At 38.9% G+C, this 23,872-nt stretch overlaps 1 protein-coding gene across 2 annotated transcripts in view; it reads right to left on the bottom strand.

Moving 5' to 3' along the window:
• LOC124605066 (ATP-dependent helicase brm-like) overlaps positions 1-23,872 on the bottom strand; it is a 231,433-nt gene that overhangs the window by 168,592 nt on the left and 38,969 nt on the right. The window lies entirely within an intron of this gene.

The raw sequence follows: 23,872 nt of genomic DNA, 5'->3' as shown, positions 1-23,872 counted from the left end.
AATGACACTTTCCTGTAGTACACCACAGCATCATCCAAACAGCCACAGATTGCTGCTCACTTTGTCCATCAGACGATTTATGTATACAAAGAATAAGAGCAGCCCTATTATACTTTCCTGGAGCACTCCTGACAATACCCTTCTCTCTGATGAACACTCACTGCCAATGACAATATACTGGGTTTACATTACTTAAAATGTCTTCAAGCCAATCACATATCTGAGAACCTATTCCATATGCTCATAATTTTGTTAAAAGTCTGCACTAGGCCACAATGTCAAATGCTTTCCAGAACTCGAGAAATGTAGAATCTGGCTATTTCCCTTCATTCATGTTCGCACAATACCATGAGGAAAGGGCAAGCTGAGTTTTGCATGAATGATGCCTTTTAAATCTGTACTGATTTGTGAATAGAAGTTTTTCCACCTCAAAGAAATTTGTTATGTTTGAGCCGAATACATTCAAGAATACTGCATCAAACCAATGTGAAGGATATTGGTCTTTAATTTTGCAGGTCCATTCTTTTACTCTTCTTATATACAGGAGTTGACAGCACTTTATTCCTGTAGCTTGGCACTTTGCATCAGGTGAGAGATTCGCAAAAATACAAAGTAAGTAAGAGACCAATGCCACAGAGGGCTCTCTGTAAAACCAAATTGGGATTCCATCCAGACCTGGAGACTTATCTGTTGTCAAGTCATTCATTTGCTTCTATAATGCAGGGATGACTATTACTATGTCCTACATTTGGGAAACTCTGTGTTGGTCAAATGATGGCATGTTGTTATGATCCTCCATCATGAATTATTTCTGACATGTAAAATTTAAGACATCAGCTTTCCTTTTGCTGTCTTCTGTTGGTACTCCAGACCAGTCTATATCTGCATCTACATCTTTACTCTGGAAACCAGTGCAAAGTGCATGGCACAGGGTATGCTTCATTGCACCAGTTATTAGGCTTTCTTCCAGTCCAACTCACATATATAGCGCGCAAGAAGAATGACAGTTTGAATGCCTATGTGCGTGTAGTATTTATACTAAATTGTCCTCACGATCCCTATGTGAGCTGTAAGTAGGGGGTTGTAGTATATTCCTAGAGCCTTCGTTTAAAGCAAGTTCTTGGAACTTTGTTAGTACACTCTCTAGGGATCCATCTTCAACAGTCTCCTCGTACAGTTCCTTCAGCATCTCTGTGACACTCTCCTGTTGGTCAAAGAAACCTGTGACCATTCATGCTGCCCTTCTCTGTATTGTTGTTGTTGTTGTGGTTTTCAGTCCTGAGACTAGTTTGATGCAGCTCAGTAGGGTCAGTATTGCCTCACGCGTTGCGACATTTCTACGGAATCCGAATTGATCTTCCACGAAGTTGGCTTCTACCAGTTTTTCCATTCGTCTGTAAAGAATTCGCGTTATTATTTTGCAGCCGTGACTTATTAAACTGATAGTTCAGTAATTTTCACATCTGTCAACACCTGCTTTCTTTGGGATTGGAATTATTATATTCTTCTTGAAGTCTGAGGGAATTTCGCCCATCTCATACATCTTGCTCACCAGATGGTAGAGTTTTGTCAGGACTGGCTCTCCCAAGGCTATCAGTAGTTCTAATGGAATGTTGTCTACTCCCAGGGCCTTGTTTCGACTCAGGTCTTTCAGTACTCTGTCAAACTCTTCACGCAGTATCGTATCTCCCATTTCATCTTCATCTACATTCTCTTCCATTTCCATAATATTGTCCTCAAGAACATCGCCCTTGTATAGACCCCCTATATACTCCTTCCACCTTTCTGCTTTCCCTTCTTTAGTTAGAACTGGGTTTCCATCTGAGCTCTTGATATTCATGCAAGTGGTTCTCTTTTCTCCAAAGGTCTCTTTAATTTTCCTTTAAGCAGTATCTATTTTACCCCTAGTGAGATAAGGCTCTGCATCCTTACATTTGTCCTCTAGCCATCCCTGCTTCGCCATTTTGCATTTCCTGTCGATCTCATTTTTGAGACGTTTGTATTCCTTTTTGCCTGCTTCATTTACTGTATTTTTGTATTTTCTCCTTTCATCAATCAATTTCAGTACCTCTTCTGTTACCCATGGATTTCTACTAGCCCTCGTCTTTTCACCTACTTGATCCTCTGCTGCCTTCGCTATTTCATCCCTCAAAGCTACCCATTCTTTTCCTACTGCATTTCTTTCCCCCATTCCTGTCAATTGTTCCCTTATGCTTTCCCTGAAACTCTGTACAACCTCTGGTTTAGTCAGTTTATACAGGTCCCATCTCCTTAAATTCCCACCTTTTTGCAGTTTCTTGAGTTTTAATCGACAGTTCATAACCAACAGATTGTGGCCATAGTCCACATCTGCCCCTGGAAATGTCTTACAATTTAAAACCTGGTTCCTAAATCTCTCTCTTACCGTTATATAATCTATCTGAAACCTTCTAGTATCTCCAGGGTTCTTCCATGTATACCACCTTCTTTCATGATTCTTGAACCAAGTGTTAGGTATGACTAAGTTATGCTCTGTGCAAAATTCTACCAGGCGGCATCCTCTTTCATTTCATAGCCCCAATCCACATTCACCTACTATGTTTCCTTCTCTTCCTTTTCCTACTGTCGAATTCCAATCACCCATACCTATTAAATTTTCGTCTCCCTTCACTACCTGAATAATTTCTTTTATCTCATCACACATTTCATCTATTTCTTCATCATCTGCAGAGCTAGTTGGCATATAAATTTGTACTACTGTAGTAGGCGTGGGCTTCGTGTCTATCTTGGCCACAATAATGCATTCACTATACTGTTTGTAGTAGCTTACCCACATTCCTATTTTCCTGTTCATTATTAAACCTACTCCTGCATTACCCCTATTTGATTTTGTATTTATAACCCTGTATTCACCTGACCAAAAGCCTTGTTCCTCCAGCCACCGAACTTCACTAATTCCCACTATATCTAACTTTAACTTATCCATTTCCCTTTTTAAATTTTCTAACCTACCTGCCTGATTAAGGGATCTGACATTTCACGCTCTGATCCAGTGAACGCCAGTTTTCTTTTTCCTGATGACAACGTCCTCCTGAGTAGTCCCTGCCCGGTGATCTGAATGGGGCACTAATTTACCTCCGGAAAATTTTACCCAAGAGGACGCCATCATCATTTATCCATACAGTAAAGCTGCATGCCCTCGGGAAAAATTACGGCTGTAGTTTTCCCTTGCTTTCAGCTGTCCGCAGTACCAAAACAGCAAGGCCGTTTTGGTTAGTGTTACAAGGCCAGATCAGTCAATCATCCAGACTGTTGCCCCTGAAACTACTGAAAAGGCTGCTGCCCCTCTTCAGGAACCACACGTTTGTCTGGCCTCTCAACAGATACCCCTCCGTTGTGGTTGCATCTACGGTATGGCTATCTGTATCGTTGTGGCACACAAGGCTCCCCACCAACGGCAAGGTCCATGGTTCATGGGAGGGGGGGCCTTCTCTGTATACATTCAATATAACCTGTTGCTCCTATCTGGTGTGGGTCCCACATACTTGATTAATATTCTAGGATGGGTCACACGTGTGACTTGTAAGCAATATCCTTTGCAGACTGATTCCACTTCTTCAGTATTCTACCAATAAATCGAAGTCTACCACCTGCTTTGTCCACAACTGAGCCTATGTGATCATTACAGTCATACTCCTACAAACTGTTACACCCAGGTATGAGTTGGCTTATTCCAACTGTGACTCACTGATATTATAGTCATAGGACACTACATTTTTTGTTTCGTAAAGTGCACAATTTTACATCTCTGAACATTTTCAGCAAGTTGCCAATCTTTGCACCACTTTGAAATCTTATCCAAATCTGACTAATTATTAATGCAGCTTCTTTCAGACAGTATTTAATTCTTGATAACTGCATCATCTGCAAAAAGTCTTAGGTTACTATCAATATTGTTCGCAAGGTCATTCATAAACAATATGAACAGCAAGGGTCCCAACACACTTCCCTGGGGCACACTTGAAGTTACTTCTACATCTGACAATTTCTTTCCATCCAAGATAACATGCTGTGTCCTCCCTACCAAAAAGTTCTCAATCCAGTCACAAATTTCAGCTGATACTCCATATGATCATACTTTTGACAATAAGTGTCAGTCAAATGCTTTTCAGACATCAAGAAATACTGCTTCTACCTGACTGCCTGCCTTGATCCAAAACCTTCAGTATGTCATGATAGAAAAGTATCAGTTGGGTTCCACATGATCGATGTTTTCGGAATCAGTGCTGGCTGGCACAGAGGAGGTCATTCTCTTTAAAATACCTTATTCTTTTTGAGCTCGGAATATATTCTAAGATTCTACAACAAATCAGTGTCAAGGATATTGTACGGTAGTTTCGTGGATCACTTCTACTAACCTTCTTGTATAAAGGTGATACCTGTGCTCTCTTCTAACTACTGGGCACAGTTTTTTGTTCGAGGGATCTATGATAATTTAGAGTTAGAAGAGGGGCTAACTTAGCCACAAATTCAGTATAGAATCTGATAGGGATTCCACTGGGCCCTGGAGCTTTGTTCAATTTTAATGATTTCAGGTGTCTCTCAACATTATTCATCTTTTCAGTGGTGTGAGGATTAGACTGGAGCAGTTCTCCAGGGATTTCATTTGTAAAGAAACACTTGAAAACAGAGTTAAGTATTTCAGCTTTTGCTCTGCTACTCTCAATTTCAGTTCCTGTCTCAATCGTTAGAGACTGGACACCAGCTTTGGTGCCACTAACAGTCAATGAATGATTGGACAGAAGCCTTCGACTCGATTAGCGATTTTGTGCAGGACCAGAATTTTCTTGCAGAATGACAAATCAAAACACCTTACAGTCATCTAAATTTCTAAATTGTTATTTTATTGAACAACCAGTTTTGGCAACATATTATGCCATTTTCAGGTCCCCAGACCAAAGTGTAGGAAGATTCCCATCTCTGGTACAGTCAAAATAGGGGCCAACATTCAATGACTGGCATCTGCAGATTTCTAGAGTGCGATCACTTCAATTTGAAGTCACTGAATGCTGACCACTATTTTGACTGGACCAGAGATGGGAACCTTCCTGCACGTCACTTAGGATGCCTGAAGATGGTGCAATATATCACCGAAACTTGTTGCTCAATAAAATAATAATTTGGAAATTTAGATGGCTGCAAGTTGTTTCGATTTGACATTCTGTACTGAACAACTGAGGCCCTTCAATCATCTGTGTAAAGATGGGCATACAGAAAATTTTCTAGGGTTCTCCGCAAGGCCTAAAACTATCAAGGTGGTAGTTGTTGTATACTTTGTGCATCAATTTTAAAGGATTCTGAGAGAGTTTTGGAATTAATTTAAGCAAAAATTGTATTAACATCCTTTGAGAAATAAGGCATTAATTTAAACTACATTAATATACTCATCGATATAAATGCCGATACTTCATCTTCCAATAGACTTCTTCACAATAGTGGGAAATTCACAACTGACAGAAGAGTAAGGCAAGGAAATTCCATATCATTAAAACTATCGCCAATAATCCAAGAGGGAGTCTTCAAATCTTGAACATGGGAAAGAGAAAGACTATATGTTGATGGAATGCACATGTACCTCCACTTTCCCGATGATTCTGTCACTGGATGCCTGTCATGCAGATAAACTTCGACATTGCATGGAAAAACACAGTACGGCAAGTCTGAATACAAACAGAAAATGATGGACCAAGGTAGTTATTTGTTGGATTCCATGAAATTACAAAATACCAAGTGGCAACCAACTAGACGATATGTAGATGACATTACATAAAAAGGTAGGGGCACTGTGGGTGTCTACGGCAAAAGACCATAAAGCACAGAGAAATCTGGAAACTGCTTTCATTCAGCAGTGGATGTCAAATAATAGATGTTAATAATGACAGATCAAAAAATAGTTCATTTTCAATAACATAGGGATGAAATATTGTCTGACACTGATTTCAGGTCAGCTGATTCAAATTCTGGAGGTGGGCGAAATTGTAACCACTAGCATTTAGTTGCCAGGAGTGTAGAGATAGTGCCAGACAGTGACTAATCACACACTTTATACCAGTCTCCTGGATTTAATTCCAAAACTATTCACAGAGTCCGACGGAGCTAAGATTGTGTCATGCTGATGGTGATCTACCTGTCGATGGGAACGTTAAACACAGCAACTCACTTGCTACTATTCAGGAACATCGAGGTAATATGTGTAGCAACTACACATCATTCTCCTCTTTCCTTTCACCATTATCAACAAAATAAACGTGATATTACACTCCACATATCACCACCATTATCATCATCATCATAACAATTTATACTAAAAAGTCACACATAATACGTTACATTCACATTTGCAAAGAAAGATTCCAATGTATGGAAACAAGCGAAGTATTTCTGACTTAGGTGACTGAACCCCAAATGTACAGTCCAGCCATCACTGTCATACAAATTCATATATTAGTGCCCAACTGATGGCCACAACTGCTGGAGATCAGGTAGAGCTAGGTCCAAGGCATGTACATATTTCTCGGTAACTTCTGGATCTTTCAACAGGATATGAGTCAGTAAACCAGATGGAAGATGGCATGTAAGTATATGAGGAATGATCTTCAGACCATTCTACACAACTTGAGAGTGGTAGTGAATTATCTAGCTAAAATTGCAGGTCACATGGGGGATGTTAAAGTAGGGCTGTTGAAGTAAACAAATGAATCCATATGACCTCATATTAGGATGCTACTGGACTGCTGGTGGGTAGAAATGCCACAGGCCACTTAATCCCACATAGTGAGATGGCACACAAGAATACTTCCACTGTCTGAATGATGCTTTGTGGGCAAGAGGGATACAATGCCTCATGTGGCTTTTAAATACTTCTACCCTCCATCAGTATGAACTTACGTGTACAGCAACTGGTTAGTTCAAACATCTTTATCCATATTTTGAGCATACAAAGACAGTGGTACTGTGTCATACTGATTTAGGCACCTTGTGACATGTAGTGAGCATAACTAAACGTTGGTGCAGTGGATTCTGCAACCTGCAGTCAGGCAGTTGTCCAACAACTGTTTGGAAAGTGATTTGCTGCACTTTTGCACATGTTAACTATTGTTGCAATCCACAATAGGCACCAGCAAGATGTGTCAGCATGTTGTTGCTCACTGCTGTTGTCTATGGTGGTAAAGTTTCTTCCATGTCAGGTACTCAAAGTACCCCTTGAAAGTATGTCCAGTGACTGCATAACCTCAAAGGCAGAAAGAACCATATGCCTGGAATTCACAATAGGGCTGTTAACAAAGGCAATATTATTCCCAATTTTGCCAGTTTTGCATTTGTCTGTTGGAATGACAGCCAATAAATGGACTAGTCACACTCTACTTATGTGATGTACCAAATTATTTTACTCACTACGGCAACAGCCCCCCCCCCCCCCCCCCCCCCCTGAACCATGGACCTTGCCATTGGTGGGGAAGCTTGTGTGCCTCAGCGATACAGATAGCATTACTGTAGGTGAAACCACAACAGAGGGGTATCTGTTGAGAGGCCAGACAAACGTGTAGTTCCTGAAGAGGGGTAGCAGCCTTTTCAGTAATTGCAGGGGCAACAATCTAGATGATTGACTGATCTGGCCTTGTAACACTAACCAAAACGGCCTTGCTGTGCTGGTACTGCGAACAGCTGAAAGCAAGGGGAAACCACGGAAATAATATTTCCCGAGGGCATGCAGCTTTACTGTATGGATAAATGATGATGGCGTCCTCTTGGGTAAAATTTTCCGGAGGTAAATTAGTGCCCCATTCGGATCACCGGGCAGGGACTACTCAGGAGGACGTTGTCATCAGGAAAAAGAAAACTGGCGTTCACTGGATCAGAGCGTGGAATGTCAGATCCCTTAATCAGGCAGGTAGGTTAGAAAATTTAAAAAGAGAAATGGATAAGTTAAAGTTAGATATAGTGGGAATTAGTGAAGTTCGGTGGCTGGAGGAACAAGGCTTTTGGTCAGGTGAATACAGGGTTATAAATACAAAATCAAATAGGGGTAATGCAGGAGTAGGTTTAATAATGAACAGGAAAATAGGAATGTGGTTAAGCTACTACAAACAGCATAGTGAATGCATTATTGTGGCCAAGACAGACACGAAGCCCACGCCTACTACAGTAGTACAAATTTATATGCCAACTAGCTCTGCAGATGATGAAGAAATAGATGAAATGTGTGATGAGATAAAAGAAATTATTCAGGTAGTGAAGGGAGACGAAAATTTAATAGTCATGGGTGATTGGAATTCAACAGTAGGAAAAGGAAGAGAAGGAAACATAGTAGGTGAATATGGATTGGGGCTATGAAATGAAAGAGGAAGCCGCCTGGTAGAATTTTGCACAGAGCATAACTTAGTCATACCTAACACTTGGTTCAAGAATCATGAAAGAAGGTGGTATACATGGAAGAACCCTGGAGATACTAGAAGGTTTCAGATAGATTATATAATGGTAAGAGAGAGATTTAGGAACCAGGTTTTAAATTGTAAGACATTTCCAGGGGCAGATGTGGACTATGGCCACAATCTATTGGTTATGAACTATCGATTAAAACTCAAGAAACTGCAAAAAGGTGGGAATTTAAGGAGATGGGACCTGTATAAACTGACTAAACCAGAGGTTGTACAGAGTTTCAGGGAAAGCATAAGGGAACAATTGACAGGAATGGGGGAAAGAAATACAGTAGAAAAAGAATGGGTAGCTTTGAGGGATGAAATAGCGAAGGCAGCAGAGGATCAAGTAGGTGAAAAGACGAGGGCTAGTAGAAATCCATGGGTAACAGAAGAGATACTGAAATTGATTGATGAAAGGAGAAAATACAAAAATACAGTAAATGAAGCAGGCAAAAAGGAATACAAACGTCTCAAAAATGGAATCGACAGGAAATGCAAAATGGCGAAGCAGGGATGGCTAGAGGACAAATGTAAGGATGCAGAGCCTTATCTCACTAGGGGTAAAATAGATACTGCTTAAAGGAAAATTAAAGAGACCTTTGGAGAAAAGAGAACCACTTGCATGAATATCAAGAGCTCAGATGGAAACCCATTACTAAGCAAAGAAGGCAAAGCAGAAAGGCGGAAAGAGTATATAGAGGGTCTTGAGGACAATATTATAGAAGTGGAAGAGAATGTCACGAAGATGAAATGGGAGATTTGATACTGCGTGAAGAGTTTGATAGAGCACTGAAAGACCTAAGTCGAAACAAGGCCCTAGGCATAGACAACATCCCATTAGAACTACTTATAGCCTTGGGAGAGCCAGGCCTAACAAAACTCTACCATCTAGTGAGCAAGATGTATGAGACTGGTGAAATAACCTCAGACTTCAAGAAGAATATAATAATTCCAATCCCAAAGAAAGCAGGTGTTGACAGATGTGAAAATTACCAAACTATCAGTTTAATAAGCCACGGCTGCAAAATACTAACACAAATTCTTTACAGATGAATGGAAAAACTGGTAGAAGCCGACTTCGGGGAAGATCAGTTTGGACTCCGTAGAAATATCGGAACACATGAGGCGATACTGACCCTACGACTTATCTTAGAAAATAGATTAAGGAACGACAAACCTACATTTCTAGCATTTGTAGACTTAGAGAAAGCTTTTGACAATGTTGACTGGAATACTCTCTTTCAAATTCTGAAGGTGGCAGGAGTAAAATACAGGGAGCGAAAGGCTATTTACAATTTGTACAGAAAGCAGATGGCAGTTATAAGAGTCGAGAGGCATGAATGGGAAGCAGTGGTTGGCCAGGGAGCGAGACAAGGTTGTAGCCTATCCCTGATGTTATTCAGTCTGTATATTGAGCACGCATTAAAGGAAACAAATGAAAAATTTGGAGTAGGAATTAAAATCCATGGAGAATAAATAAAAACTTTGAAGTTTGCCGGCGACATTGTAATTCTGTCACAGACAGCAAAGGACCCGGAAGAGCAGTTAAATGGAATGGACAATGTCTTGATAGGAGGATATAAGATGAATATCAACAAAAGCAAAACAAGGATAATGGAATGAGGTCGAATAAAATCGGGTGATGCTGCGGGAATTAGATTAGGAAATGAGACACTTAAAGTAGTAAAGGAGTTTTGCTATTTGGCGAGCAAAATAACTGATGATGGTTGAAGTAGAGAGGATATAAAATGTAGACTGGCAATGGCAAGGAAAGTGTTTCTGAAGAAGAGAAATTTGTTAACATCGAGTATAGATTTAAGTGTCAGGAAGTTGTTTCTGAAAGTATTTGTATGGAAGGTAGCTATGTATGCAAGTGAAACATGGACGATAAATAGCTTAGACAAGAAGAGAATAGAAGCTTTCGAAATATGGTGCTGCAGAAGAATGCTGAAGAGTAGAGGGGTAGATCACATAACTAATGAGGAGGTATTGAGTAGAATTGGAGAGAAGAGAAATTTGTGACACACCTTGATTAGAAGAAGGGATCGGCTGGTAGGGCATATTCTGAGGCATCAAAGGATCACCCATTTAGTATTGGAGGGCAGTGCGGTTTGTAAAAATCATAGAGGGAGACCAAGAGATGAATACACTAAACAGATTCAGTAGGCTGTAGGTTGCAGTTGGTACTGGGAGATGAAGAAGCTTGCACAGGTTAGAGTAGCATGGAGAGCTGCATCAACCCAGTCCCTGGACTGAAGACCACAACGACAACAACGGCAACAGGAATCCTATCACCACCACACAGTACCTATCTGTAATTCAACTGTTCATTGATATATTGTATAATCATTGGTACAACAAAGTATATTCAAGAGTACAAATATTTTGCATATAATTAACTGCAACCTATGAAAAGAAAATCTCAAATAATTTACCTTTTTATGTGAAGAGAAAACAGCTTTTAAAATGCCGCCAAAGAGAAAATGTCGCCAAAAGAAACTAGCTGCCCTGAATTCTGTTAAGTTACTTGTTATGTGTTAATTACACCATGCAAGTACCAGAGAAAGCTAACTTTGGAACTATCAACAATGTATAAATCAATGATATATCTTTAATATACATGAGCTATATTTTCTTTTATGTCATACTACTTGCAAAATGCTATAAAAGAATCAAAATTCATAACTGAGTGACATAGTAAGACACAATGGTAGAGTGAGTAATGTGTTTTTTCTATATGGGCTGTCTCTCCAAGATCACAGAAGCTTACTTTGTAGACACTTTTATTCCATGAGGGAGAAGGGGAAGACTTTATTTTGCAGGGGGGGGGGGGGGAGGGGGTGATTGCAGAGAAGAGGAACATACTGCATTAATGCCTAACAGTTACTGATATTTAAAGCATTTCCCACAGTGACATATTTAGTTTTAATTTCTGTACACACCACAGTAAAATAAAGGGTGACAATAATTGAATCACACAGAAAAAAATTAATTAGTTAGAAACTATGGTGTGCACACACTTTATTCAACTTGTAAACATCACTACAGATATTCAGATTTATGACATGCTCGATACGCCTGCCACCACTGGCGATGATGTGGCACAGACGACCAGCTAAATTCTGCATGACCCACTGAAGTGTTGGAACATAGATGCTGTCAATCACCTCCTGAATGGCTGTTTTCAGCTCAGCAGTGGTTTCATGGTTAATTTCTGTACACCTTGCTTTTAATGTAGCCCCACTAATAGGAGCCGCAGGTGTTCAGATCTGAAGAACATGGTAACCTATTGAAACCCATGCCAACGGCCTCTGGGTACCCCAGAGCCAAAATGCTCCTCCAGTACATCAAACACTCTCCTGCTTCAATGGAGTCAAGCTCTGTCCTGCATGAACCACATGTTGTCAAAATCAGGATCACTTTGGATAATGGGGATGAAATCATCTTCCAAAATCTTCATGTAACGTTTGGTAGTCACCTTGAAATCACAGAATATTGCATCGATTACCCCATGACTGGACACTACACACCACACAGTCACCCATTGAGGGTGAAGAAACTTCTCGATTGAGAGATGTGAATTCTCAGTCCCCAAAACGCGCCAATTTTGCCATACAAATGAAAGTGGGCTTTGTCACTAAAACAAACCATATACACATAAAAATTCCCACCACGCCCCAATGCTAACCGTACGGTATGAAAGTCCTAATACAAACGATTCAGAAGTCATGATGATTTTATTCCATATAGTTCAATAATTGTCACCTTGTATATCCTGCAGTCACTCGTAATCATGACATTGCCTGACAAAGACAGAACACTCACCCACAGCATTTTTGTCACAAAGAATGTGAATGATTTTCTTACTGCAGATGCAGGACCTGTATTCGATAATTAAAGCAGTGTTTGTCTGTAACGATTAGTTATGGCACAGTTCCCTTTATCTATGGAAAACCCTGAAAATAATACACTCTGGTTGTTCTGATGTGGTTTAATTTTTCTGCTGATGTAACTATTCAAAAACAATCTTATTATGTACAAAGATTTTTCTTACATAACGCTCTGTTTGGAAATCTATTGTTGGAAGTGACTACTTGTTGCTTTAGGTTCATGAATGGTCTTCATTTCTCTTAATTCACAAGAAATGCCTCACACACATGTAAATACAGGGTGCATAAGCAGACGAGAAAAAAAAATTCCTGGATTTCCCAGTTAAAAATACACTTTTCTTTTTTTTTTTTGGGGGGGGGGGGGGGGGGGTTGCACTTTTTCCTTGTTAAGTGGCAGTATACTTTCTGTTGGAGCTGTAAAACTTATCAATCCCTTGAATGGTACAGGTTTTATACACCGGCATAGAACCTGGCAATTTAGAACACAAAACATGGTTTGGAAAGATCTCACATGTACACTGTGTACTTCTTACTATGAAAGTATACATATGAATTCCAACAAAAACAGCACATTAGTTTCTGAAGCACTGAAATTGAGATTGTGATGCGCTTTTGACAGCCAATGAGAGCAGATATTCAGAGCATTGGATCTGTGATATAGTCAGCCAGTAGCAACATTACTGTTAAGTAAGGTGAACACACAAAAAGGAAAAGTTAATAGTTTAAATTAATATATGTAGTATAGCTACAAGCAAAGCTCACCTTTCACATATAATATTGGTTCTTTCTTACACGTGATACCGTTTCAGATATATCAAACACAAATGTGTCAGAAAAAATTTAGGTAATGACACAAATGGCTGGTCTTCTGGGCCTGGAATTTTTCTAAGTGGATGATATTCGAAGTGTTAAGTTATGAATGAGTCAGATGCTACGTGATTTAAGAAATTCATCCAACATTCTCACACATAACTCACCTTGTGTAAAAGGAAATTTACTTTAAAAGTAATACTTCTCAAGTTACCAAAGGCAATATTTACCTGCGGCCTGTTAGAAATAGGTTCATTTGAACAGTTGCCAGAGAGCTCCAGAAAACAGGCATTATTGTGCATGCACAGCTACCATGACATAGAAAGCCCATGCTTGGGGGTTTGCTCTGTTCATACGCCTTTCGTGGCATTTCTGTTTGGAATTTTGTGGGTAGTGGTGAATCACTTGACCATGTGCAGCACTGAAGCATGTTGTTCAGTGGGGACATATAGAGTTATTGTACTTAGGGCAATTGTTTTATCACATCCTACCCAGATAAGGAATGCAAAATAAGAAAGTAATACTTGGCATCATATTCATTTAGAACTAGACTCTACTACTCAAAGTACCCTAATATATATTTCACTATGTGGTGTCTTGGTTCCCCACCGCCCTCCACCCTTGTACTCTGCAGTACTGTTATGAAGCTTTACCAATCAGGTTTACATTAACACAGCACAGCAAAAAGATAGTAAGAAGGAAGGCAAATTTCTTGCAAAAATAAATAGAACAGTTGTTTGTATACACCAGAACTAATAAGTTTTTCATGAATTTTTCCAACAGTATAAAAATTAACAAGGTTACCTGCGAAGCCAAGAAACTGTGTAACTGGCAGTTTATGTTCTACTCCAGCAGTAAATATAAAGCCTTGGGGGGAAGTTAACAATGATAAAACACAGTGTCCTACCAATCTATAATTTCCAGAAGAATGGTGCTTAATTTTCTTGGAGTACCAGTACTATATTTGGTATTTTGTTATGGCAGTATGCCGTATATGCCAGAATATAGAAACCTGCACTTGAAATTCTGTAAAAAGTTGAAACTAGTCAATAGTGTGGAAAGAAACACTTCATTATAAGTACATTATCTAGTTCTGTGGAAAAGATTAATAAAAGCAAATTTCTTTAGTAAACGAACAAAAATAACTTCATTGTCCTGCAAGACAATTGAGGAATGAAATAAAATAAAACCAGAAACTGTAACCAATAACATATTTTAGTCTTTTGTAATTACGTGGATCATGAATTCACTCGGTAGCTCCCAGCCACAGAAATCCGTTTTGTTTTCATTTGGCATGAGGCCTATTAATGAAGAAAAAACAGCAAAATCATGAAATGTACACAATGTAAACATGGGTCACTTGGAGACACCCCCCGCCCATCCACTACAGCTCAGACTGCTTGACGCATGCATGAATCTGGCAGCTAGGGTGCCCTGGAACATTTTTTGCGGCTAGCATCTGGTTGCTTGATGCTACTATTTACAAAGCTAACAGCCAAACTTCAGTTTGGTGCACGTTAGTGAGCCCATTGGAAACAGATCAGACAAAACTAATGTAAGAAGGTGTGACATCACACTCATCAAAAGCAATCTGTTGTTACAAAGTACTGCATACTTTTCGTCCTAAAGCCTTTGACAAATTTTGCTGTCAGCAAAAGCTTGTGTGTGCACTGTGTTTTATTGATATAGACTGCAAATTTTATTTTCAATTCAAGTTTTATTTTGATTTTTTTCTCTCATTTATGTTTTACTGCTGCAGTATTATTCTGCAGTAGCGGGATAAAGCAAAAGTCTTTGTTAGAGTATCAGTTCTTATCAGTCAAAATTACAAAAATTTAACAGAAAACTAAAACAATCAAAAATTTCTGGAATTCTACAACATTCCTGTGTTCTCTCCGGTTTTTTCCTGGATGAAAAAATTCCCAGGTTTCTCACGGATTTCCCAGTAAATAGCAAAAATTCTTCATGTGGCAATAAATGTAATCTTAACCTTCAGGTAAGGAAGTGGTACATACTTGATTCTGTTGATTCTGGGTATAACGGTGGCAAGCAGAATAAGAAAAATGCCTCTCCCCTCTCACCAACATATTATGTCCGACATGTGCTTCACATATTACGTCCAACACTGACTTCACTACTGATAGGCTGGTTAAAATGATCACGTCACATGATCTCTGCTGTTTCCATGATTTGGAGACAACTAATTGATCACACAGTACCTGTTTTTGTCTCAGAAAATTGTTTTTTTTTAAAAAAAGAGGCTATAAAGTCTGTTCATCACAATTAAGAATTACCAATGACTCAATGAGAATGCGACAGTAAATGAAAGTGAATGCAGTGATTAACATGCAGAAGACAGAGAAAAATACATGCAAGCTGTCCCCACAATTCAAGGCTCCTGATGTCTGTGGAGACAGAGAAGACAATGATTGTGGAGGGTGTGGAGGGGGTTATGGAATGCTAAGAAATAATGTTATTAAATGTAATGTATGAGAGATGCATCGGCCTTATGTAGCGGGACTTTGAATTTCGCCGCGCTACACTCGTTCCCTCAGATAAAAATTATACCGTCGCAGCGGTATGAGCACTCGACGGCAGAGAAAATACTAAAATTGTAACTTTTTTTTGTTTTTCTATCTGTTTCATTATTGTCTCTCGAGACCGGAAGCTTAATGCAGATATGATCTGATTAAGACGAAAAAACTTATTAATGTTTAGACATTGTGGAAGTTGTTATGAAATTCGGAGGATGGAGAGAAGCAACTAAAATAAATTGCATTTAATATCAAGACGGTTTTGTGTACATTAGAAATTCCTGGACAATGAAACTTATTGCAAGATTTCGGAGCAGACTTTTCACGCACAAATGAAGTAGGAGATTTTTGAAGACCTGGACGCCGCACGAAACAAGAAGACATGTTAACATGGTTAAGAATTAACTCTAAGCTACGTCATTTCCCCCTGTCAGTTACATTTTGTTATTCTCTGTTCTTCTTCAATAATTTTTGTAGTGGAAATTGGTTTAACTTTTGCTCAAAAACGCCACAAGGGCCATCCCAACATTAGCTTTTCCGAATCACGAAGTCCGATAGCTTCTCTGTAACACGAAGTCCGATTTGCTTTTCATTCTTTCCCTTTTTCACGGTCATTTAAGATTTTAAATCCCCCTTTTTATTCACCATTTCTTCCCACCATTTTCAACCTTTTCTTTTCATTTTTTTTCTTTTTTATTAACCACTACAACTGGCGACCGTGACAGGACGCAATTTTCGGATGTGTAGTTTTTGAGCAAATTTGAAACTTTAATTTGTATTTTTTCCCAACTGAGAATACCCAAAAATCCTGAACTTTAAAGGGTAACTAAAACACCAACTTTATTGTACCTAAGCAAATGATTATACTACAATATTGTAAAGAATTTTTGCAACTAATTCAATCTGTTTTTCTTTGCATGGCATATATTGATGCAAAACTGTTATTTTGAGACCTTTTGGTGATTATCCGATGGAGATGTATTAACAAAATACATATTTTGACTAATATGACTTACGCAGAAGTGATTGATCAGCCGCTGCAGGACAGAAAATTTAATGGTGAATCACACAATTATATTTCATTCAAACATTCAATCGCCAACTGCAGAATCCATTTTTCCCTTTCCACACATCCTGTAGTTTTCTTCTAGATTTTTCCAAAATTATCTATCTCTATTGTAGTTTGTGGTGATTATAGTATTGTTGTAGCATATGAAGATCGTGAATTTGACCGCCAAACAGTCATTTGTTACGAAAAATTTTGTCCGCCCTGCTGCATCTTTCTCAACCATTGTTTGCAATAGAGCAATCATTTACATTGACGAGAAAATATTTTAACCTAAATCTGAGTCAAATCTTTATTAATCAGACTTATATTATTCCCTTTTTGACTTACGATTATACATCCTATTAAAATGGAACGCGGTAAGGTAGAGATAGTTTCGGCAGATGTGTTAAGTGAACTAGATTCATCGTTCAACCAACAAGAAAGTCCGCGTTTCCCTCCATGGACGAGTTCAGAGATAAATGCAATGATTTTGCCTCAAACTCGCAACATTTGTGATAATGCACAGATGGCGACTTTAAATGACGAAATGTGGAATGGACGCGAGACTAGACCGTCAGCGCCATTGTTAACATCAATGTCAGAACCAAATAGGAGACAAATTCAGCAATGTGACACAAATCGAACACAGGAAACTGACAAACTGGACCGACTATTAGAGTTATTTGCAGACATGAAACGAGACGTTAGTCAGAAAATTGACGCAAAACTGGAAGCACTTGGTCAGGACTTTAGACAAAGGCTAGATAAAAGCGACAAAAAATTTGACGTATTAAACCGTACTATGACCGAAAATTTTGAACGAACGACAAAACAGATGACAGAATTAAATAACATCACTCGACAGCTCAACCAGCGATTTGAGACACTGTCCGACCGAGTCACTAAACAGGAAGAAACTTTGGTTACATTCACACATGAAACAAAAAGCAATATCACCCGATGTGAGAATCAGTTAACTCAAATAGTTAATGTGCAGCAGGAAGTGAACACCTATGTGGAAGAGTTAGCTCAGGCCCACACTTCAGGTAGCTCCACCCAAGAGAATCTGACTGAAGAAGTGGGAAATATTACCCAACAGCTCACAATAGCAGTTCTTGAACAAATCCACCTCAAAGAAAAGATAGAAAAATTAGAAGACCGAGCGGACCACGCGTCACTAAGCAACGACACCAACATGGCCGAAAGAATTGCACACGAATGTAATTTGTGTGACGACTATCTGGACAAAAAACTTGAAACAATTACACAGGACATACTTTCAAAAACAAAGACACATGTTAAAGATGAGACAAAACACAGAGGAGACGAAGTGACAAAATTACGAGACAATGTTGTGCCGTGTTTGGCGATTGGTGCAAATGCATCGTCAGGGAACGACAGAACAGCTAAAACCATGGCTAATGACACAGACAGAACACCTATTGTGGAATCACCTATTTCAAATCAAAATTACAATGTGCCGCTTTCTTTTCCACCAAACGAGCAATATTACGGTACCACACCTAGAGTAGCAAGTGACCTAAATCACATCAATACAGTTATGCCAACCGGCATGTCCGATGATACGTTTGTAAGACATGGGTATTTCCAGACATTTTCCAGTGAGGACAAGCACAAAGTCCACCCTATTGTGTTTATTAGATCATTTGACGGTGTTTTTCCACGTAGTTGGTCAGAAGTCGATAAAATCAGATACGTCACCAATCTCATGAGAGGACGAGCAGCTAAGTGGGGTGCCGCTATGAAACAACAGTGCCTTACGTTTGAACAGTTCGAACAAGCCTTCTTGGATGAATTCTGGTCCGAGAATGAGCAACAGAGTCTAAGGAGAGAAGCGTGCAACCCCGAGACCTATGACCCTAAAAAAGAGACATTAAGACAATACTTTGAGAGGTACCTAGACAAGACACTGCACTGGTACAAACCAGCCGACTTGCCAGTGATAATTGACACTTTAAAGAGCCATTTACCCTTTCCATACCGAGACAGATTAATAGGAGTACCGGAGAATGACGTTAAGACCTTCTTGAACTTCTTAGACCAAATGGACGTATTTTACAGAGGCGATTCAAGCCATTCAAATTTTACGCATATTAGTAACCAAAATCAGCACCCACCCCAAAGGAACCGTAAGGATGGTGGTTGGTGGAACCATCCGTCCACGCCGCAACACAATACGATGCTTGCGTGCGAAACATATTCAAGTGGAAACGTGTATGACGGCAGGAACAACCGCAGAAATTCGTGGAATAATAATAACAACAATAATTATCACCCATATCAAAATGGTAACTACATGCAAAATGAAAATCACAGACAGTAGAACAACAACAACAACAACAACAACCACAATAGGAGATGTGAGAATAACCGGTACAACCAGGGCTACCTTGGCAGGAACATGCCATATAACAGACATAATTACCACCAAAACAATAACAATCCCAACAATCACCGACAAAATATGTGGAACACACAAAATTCACACATGACAAATCATAACCCTCCACGGAATCTGCCACCGTTCCCCAGTACAGTTATGCACTCCCCACCACGAAGTAGCAATAACAATTGCGGCGCGCCATCAGCTGACGCGTGGGCGCCAACCAGCCAGAATGTAAACATAGTGGAGCTGGTCAATGAACCCGGCCAAACACAGCAGACCATGGAAAACAGTCGACGACCGAGCTAAGCGCTCGTGCTTCGGTCGTGAGGTGTTGTATGAGCGCAACGGCTCAGACGATTTGTTTCCTTAGGTACGATGACAAAATGACAGCAGAACAGGAATTAACCGACGAGAAAAACATTAAATCAGACAGTTGTGTTAAAAGAATTCATACAAGCTATGGCATGGGTTAAGTTTAACGATTATGATGTACAAATTTTATTTGATACTGGTGCTGCTGCAAGTGTGATGTCAACCGCATTCTATAATGAATTGAAACAAATTATAAACATACCTACATTACCTGTTCAGAATTGGCACGTGGTTAGTGCCACAGGTACTAAATCTAAGGACATACGCATGCAAGCCCTAGTTAACTTCACGTTTTCCAATACACAGTTCAAGTGTAATTTTCTGATTGTAGACAAGCTTATCGTACACTGCATCCTAGGGATGGATTTCTTGAATGAACACAAAGCAATCATAGATTTAAGTAATGGCATATGTCAATTATCTGTAGGAGAACAACTAATTAATGTTGGACTTAACAAGACGATTGAACCACGACAAAAACATTACGAAGTAAGTCAATTTCAATTGGTATATCCTACCATAGTTAGTGTATGTAGTTTAACACTTGAAGATTCAGACTATCAGGAGACTGAGCAGGATTTATTGTATCAGAAATGTGTCGAATCTGACTATTTAACGAAACAACAGCAAGAAGAATTGTACAAATTATTATCTGATTATGCACAAGTTTTCAGTGAGAGGCCTGGTGTAATCAGAGGTTATAGCTACAAAATGGATGTTAAGCCACATAAGACTTATTGTAGGACACATTATAATATTCCATGGATGAAGAAACCTGCAGCTTTACGTGAAATCGAGCGTATGTTGACCTGGAGTGTTGTGTCGTAACAGAAGACATGGACATTGCTTCAGATCACGCACACGCTCAATCTTATGGTGTCACCGGACTTAACACGCCATTTATGCTGGAATAACAACTTGTAATGAACACTATGTGAAAGTGAATACTGTGCAAGACTGTCACAACACAGCGATTTTGAAACTGCTGCACGCGAAACTCAGTGATGCTATTGCGCATGCGCAAAGACTACATGCTGCCAGAGATTGGGAAACCAACGCTGGAAGCGCACAACATTAACTGTGCTGGCGAGCAGCTTGCTCGAACACACACTATGTAAATAAATGTATATTAATTTTGTAAAAAGGATCAAAACTGTAACAATTGTATTTAGTATATAGGTTTAGAAAGTGTAAGTATTGACAAAGATTATCCCCTATGAATGCACGTGGCCTTTCCTATGAAAATATGTATATATATTGACATTTAGGTATATCTATTGTATTGTTTGCTAGCCTGCCAGGCTAAATGCTTTAGTGTGACAGTCGAGGGGGCGATGTAGCGGGACTTTGAATTTCGCCGCGCTACACTCGTTCCCTCAGATAAAAATTATACCATCGCAGCGGTATGAGCGCTCGACGGCAGAGAAAATACTAAAATTGTAACTTTTTTTTGTTTTTCTATCCGTTTCATTATTGTCTCTCGAGAGCGGAAGCTTAATGCAGACGTGATCTGATTAAGACGAAAAAACTTATTAATGTGTAGACATTGTGGAAGTTATGAAATTCGGAGGATGGAGATAAACAACTAAAATAAATTGCATTTAATATCAAGACGGTTTTGTGTACATTAGAAATTCCTGGACAATGAAACTTATTGCAAGATTTCGGAGCAGACTTTTCACGCACAAATGAAGTAGGAGATTTTTGAAGACCTGGACGCCGCACGAAACAAGAAGACATGTTAACATGGTAAAGAATTAACTCTAAGCTACGCCATTTCCCCCTGTCAGTTACATTTTGTTATTCTCTGTTCTTCTTCAATAATTTTTGTAGTGGAAATTGGTTTAACTTTTGCTCAAAAACGCCACAAGGACCATCCCAACAATAGCTTTTCCGAATCACGAAGTCCAATAGCTTTTCTGTAACACGAAGTCCGATTTGCTTTTCATTCTTTCCCTTTTTCACAGTCATTTACGATTTTAAAACCCCCTTTTTATTCACCATTTCTTCCCATCATTTTCAATATTTTCTTTTCATTTTTTTTCTTTTTTATTAACCACTACACTTAGATCAGAAATAATAATGGCAAACTTTAAAAGTTGACAATTAATATTGAAAACGTATTCAAAGAAACAAGTCGATGTGTTTACAACATAAATTTAGAGAGATATAGTACTAAAAACATAAGTTCATGCCCCAGTTTCAGCTACATGAGAAATAGTTTTATACTTACTTCAGACACTATGTGATTATTTTACATGATTTAGAACCTCAATCCCCCCCCACTTCTCCCTATATCTCTTTTTGTTGTACCTTCTGTACTCTTTTCATATTGTGGTGCAGCCAAGAAGTCATCCATCCAAAGACATGCTTCTTTCCCGCTACCCTCTCCCCACTTCATCGTATCAGGCAATTGCTTCCACTAATCAAGTATAAATAATTCGTTTTGCCATGGCCATGGTAGTGTGCGTTTCAGTGTCTGTGTGTGTAATATCTGTACTACTACTAGAAAAAGAGCTATACTCTGTTCATCATAAGAATGAATCTGATGTAAGAAAACACAAACATGATGATTAGTCAGAAGCCATAGCATATATACACTGGTGTTGTTACACTCTTGGAAGTAGGCCCCACTTATGTATTAGATATCTTATTACTTAGTTATGTTAAATGAAACTTTATGACATTTTAATGTATTAACAGCCATAAACATTTTTCTTAATCACGCTTTAGCTATGTAGTTTTATTTAAAAAATTGTGTACAGTCACAGTCACTGTACTGTTGTGCTCTGACAGTCAAGCTGATAATACGCCGTGTAAAAATGACTAAAGCTGTTTTCTGCGCTGTAGTGAAACACCCATGTGGAACACAGTTAAAAATTATCAAGAAATAGGTTGTTCGTACAGTTTTTCCTAATTTACAGAAAAAATTGGCTTTGAAGTTATCTGAAGGACTGCATTTCATAAAGTTGAGATACAACCATACACTGGTTATATACAGTGGAATCAGTAGCGCAGTTGATTCTTACTCTGGTGTAGTTCATAGTTCACTGGTTCGTCACACTTTTTTCTTTCATTCGATTTGAAATACCTACATCTGTAGTTGTAAAAGTCATCATAATATTTTACGAATAATGCATGTTTCCTTTTTTCTAATTACATACCGCACGTGAACTTGCTGACTTCATTCCAAATGCAAATTCTTCATTATTGATATTTTATGAAAGATTGTTAATAAAGGTTGCATAAATTAAGAAAACATAAAAATTTAATATTTTAGGACAAAAATAAAAGACCAAATACTTTTTATTTGTAGTGTATCCATTGCTTTATACCACGGATGTAGTCTTACACAAACCAGAGTGATAGCTATCACAGAAAAGCGAAAACAATCATTTTCACAGCATCAAGTGCAGCATACAAATGCTTTATTTTTACATTTGCCATTGTAACATTAATTACAATATGAACCCAACAGAACTGATCTGGAGTCAAGTTAACAGAGTTGTTGCAAGAAATAACAAAGACTGCCTAAGCTGCCAGATGCACTGGAACTAACACATGCAGCTTTTTCACATGTCACTGCTAAATGCTGGCGAGGTGTAGAACGGCACATTATGAAAGGAGAAAATGCGGTGCCATGGAGGCTATGTGTATTCTGTTGCTGATCAACTCATTATCTACATAGCACATGAAATGTATTTCTCAGTTTCTGATAAGGAAGGAGCTGAGAGATTACCAGACTGTAATCAATACCTTCAGTTTCGAACAATATGGTGAAATCCCTGCAGTACGCTTTTGCATCACACATTGCTTACTTTGAAAAATTATACTATGTCTAAGTTGGGAATTTTAATCACTCTTGTTTGTTAATTAGGAAACTATGTTAGGTGAGAACAAGAACATGTTATGCTTTCCGTCTGGTCACCTATGAAGCATACGGTATTGCTTGAGTTTCGTCGAATATTATTTTATTCTGTTTAAAAATCAAATGACATTTGAAGCTATATTGTTTCCCTGCCCACCTCTTTTTACGTCTGAGGTGCAACTGCTCACATCATTGCAGGTTAATTGGTCCAGCTGGCTGGCCAGTGCTGTCCAAGTTAAATGCGTTGCTAAAGCTATTGTCCTGCTTTATCGCCCTATCTATGTGCACGTAACACAGCACAAAACGTATCCTTATGATCATACTTGATTATACTGGACACGGCCCGGCTTCCACTCCACGTGAAATGAAATCCAGTGAGATTCGCGCAAATGCAGAAGAATACATAGTGTAATGTTTACATCAGGTTTATTTTTATGATGAACAGAGTATAGTACTCGAAAGCTAGTGTCAATGCTGTTTTCTG

This window comes from Schistocerca americana, chromosome 1, assembly GCF_021461395.2.
Source record: "Schistocerca americana isolate TAMUIC-IGC-003095 chromosome 1, iqSchAmer2.1, whole genome shotgun sequence".
NCBI classification, from domain to species: Eukaryota; Metazoa; Arthropoda; class Insecta; order Orthoptera; family Acrididae; genus Schistocerca; species Schistocerca americana.
The sequence above is the reverse complement of the archived record's forward strand: the minus strand, read 5'-3'. Positions and strand labels throughout refer to the sequence as shown.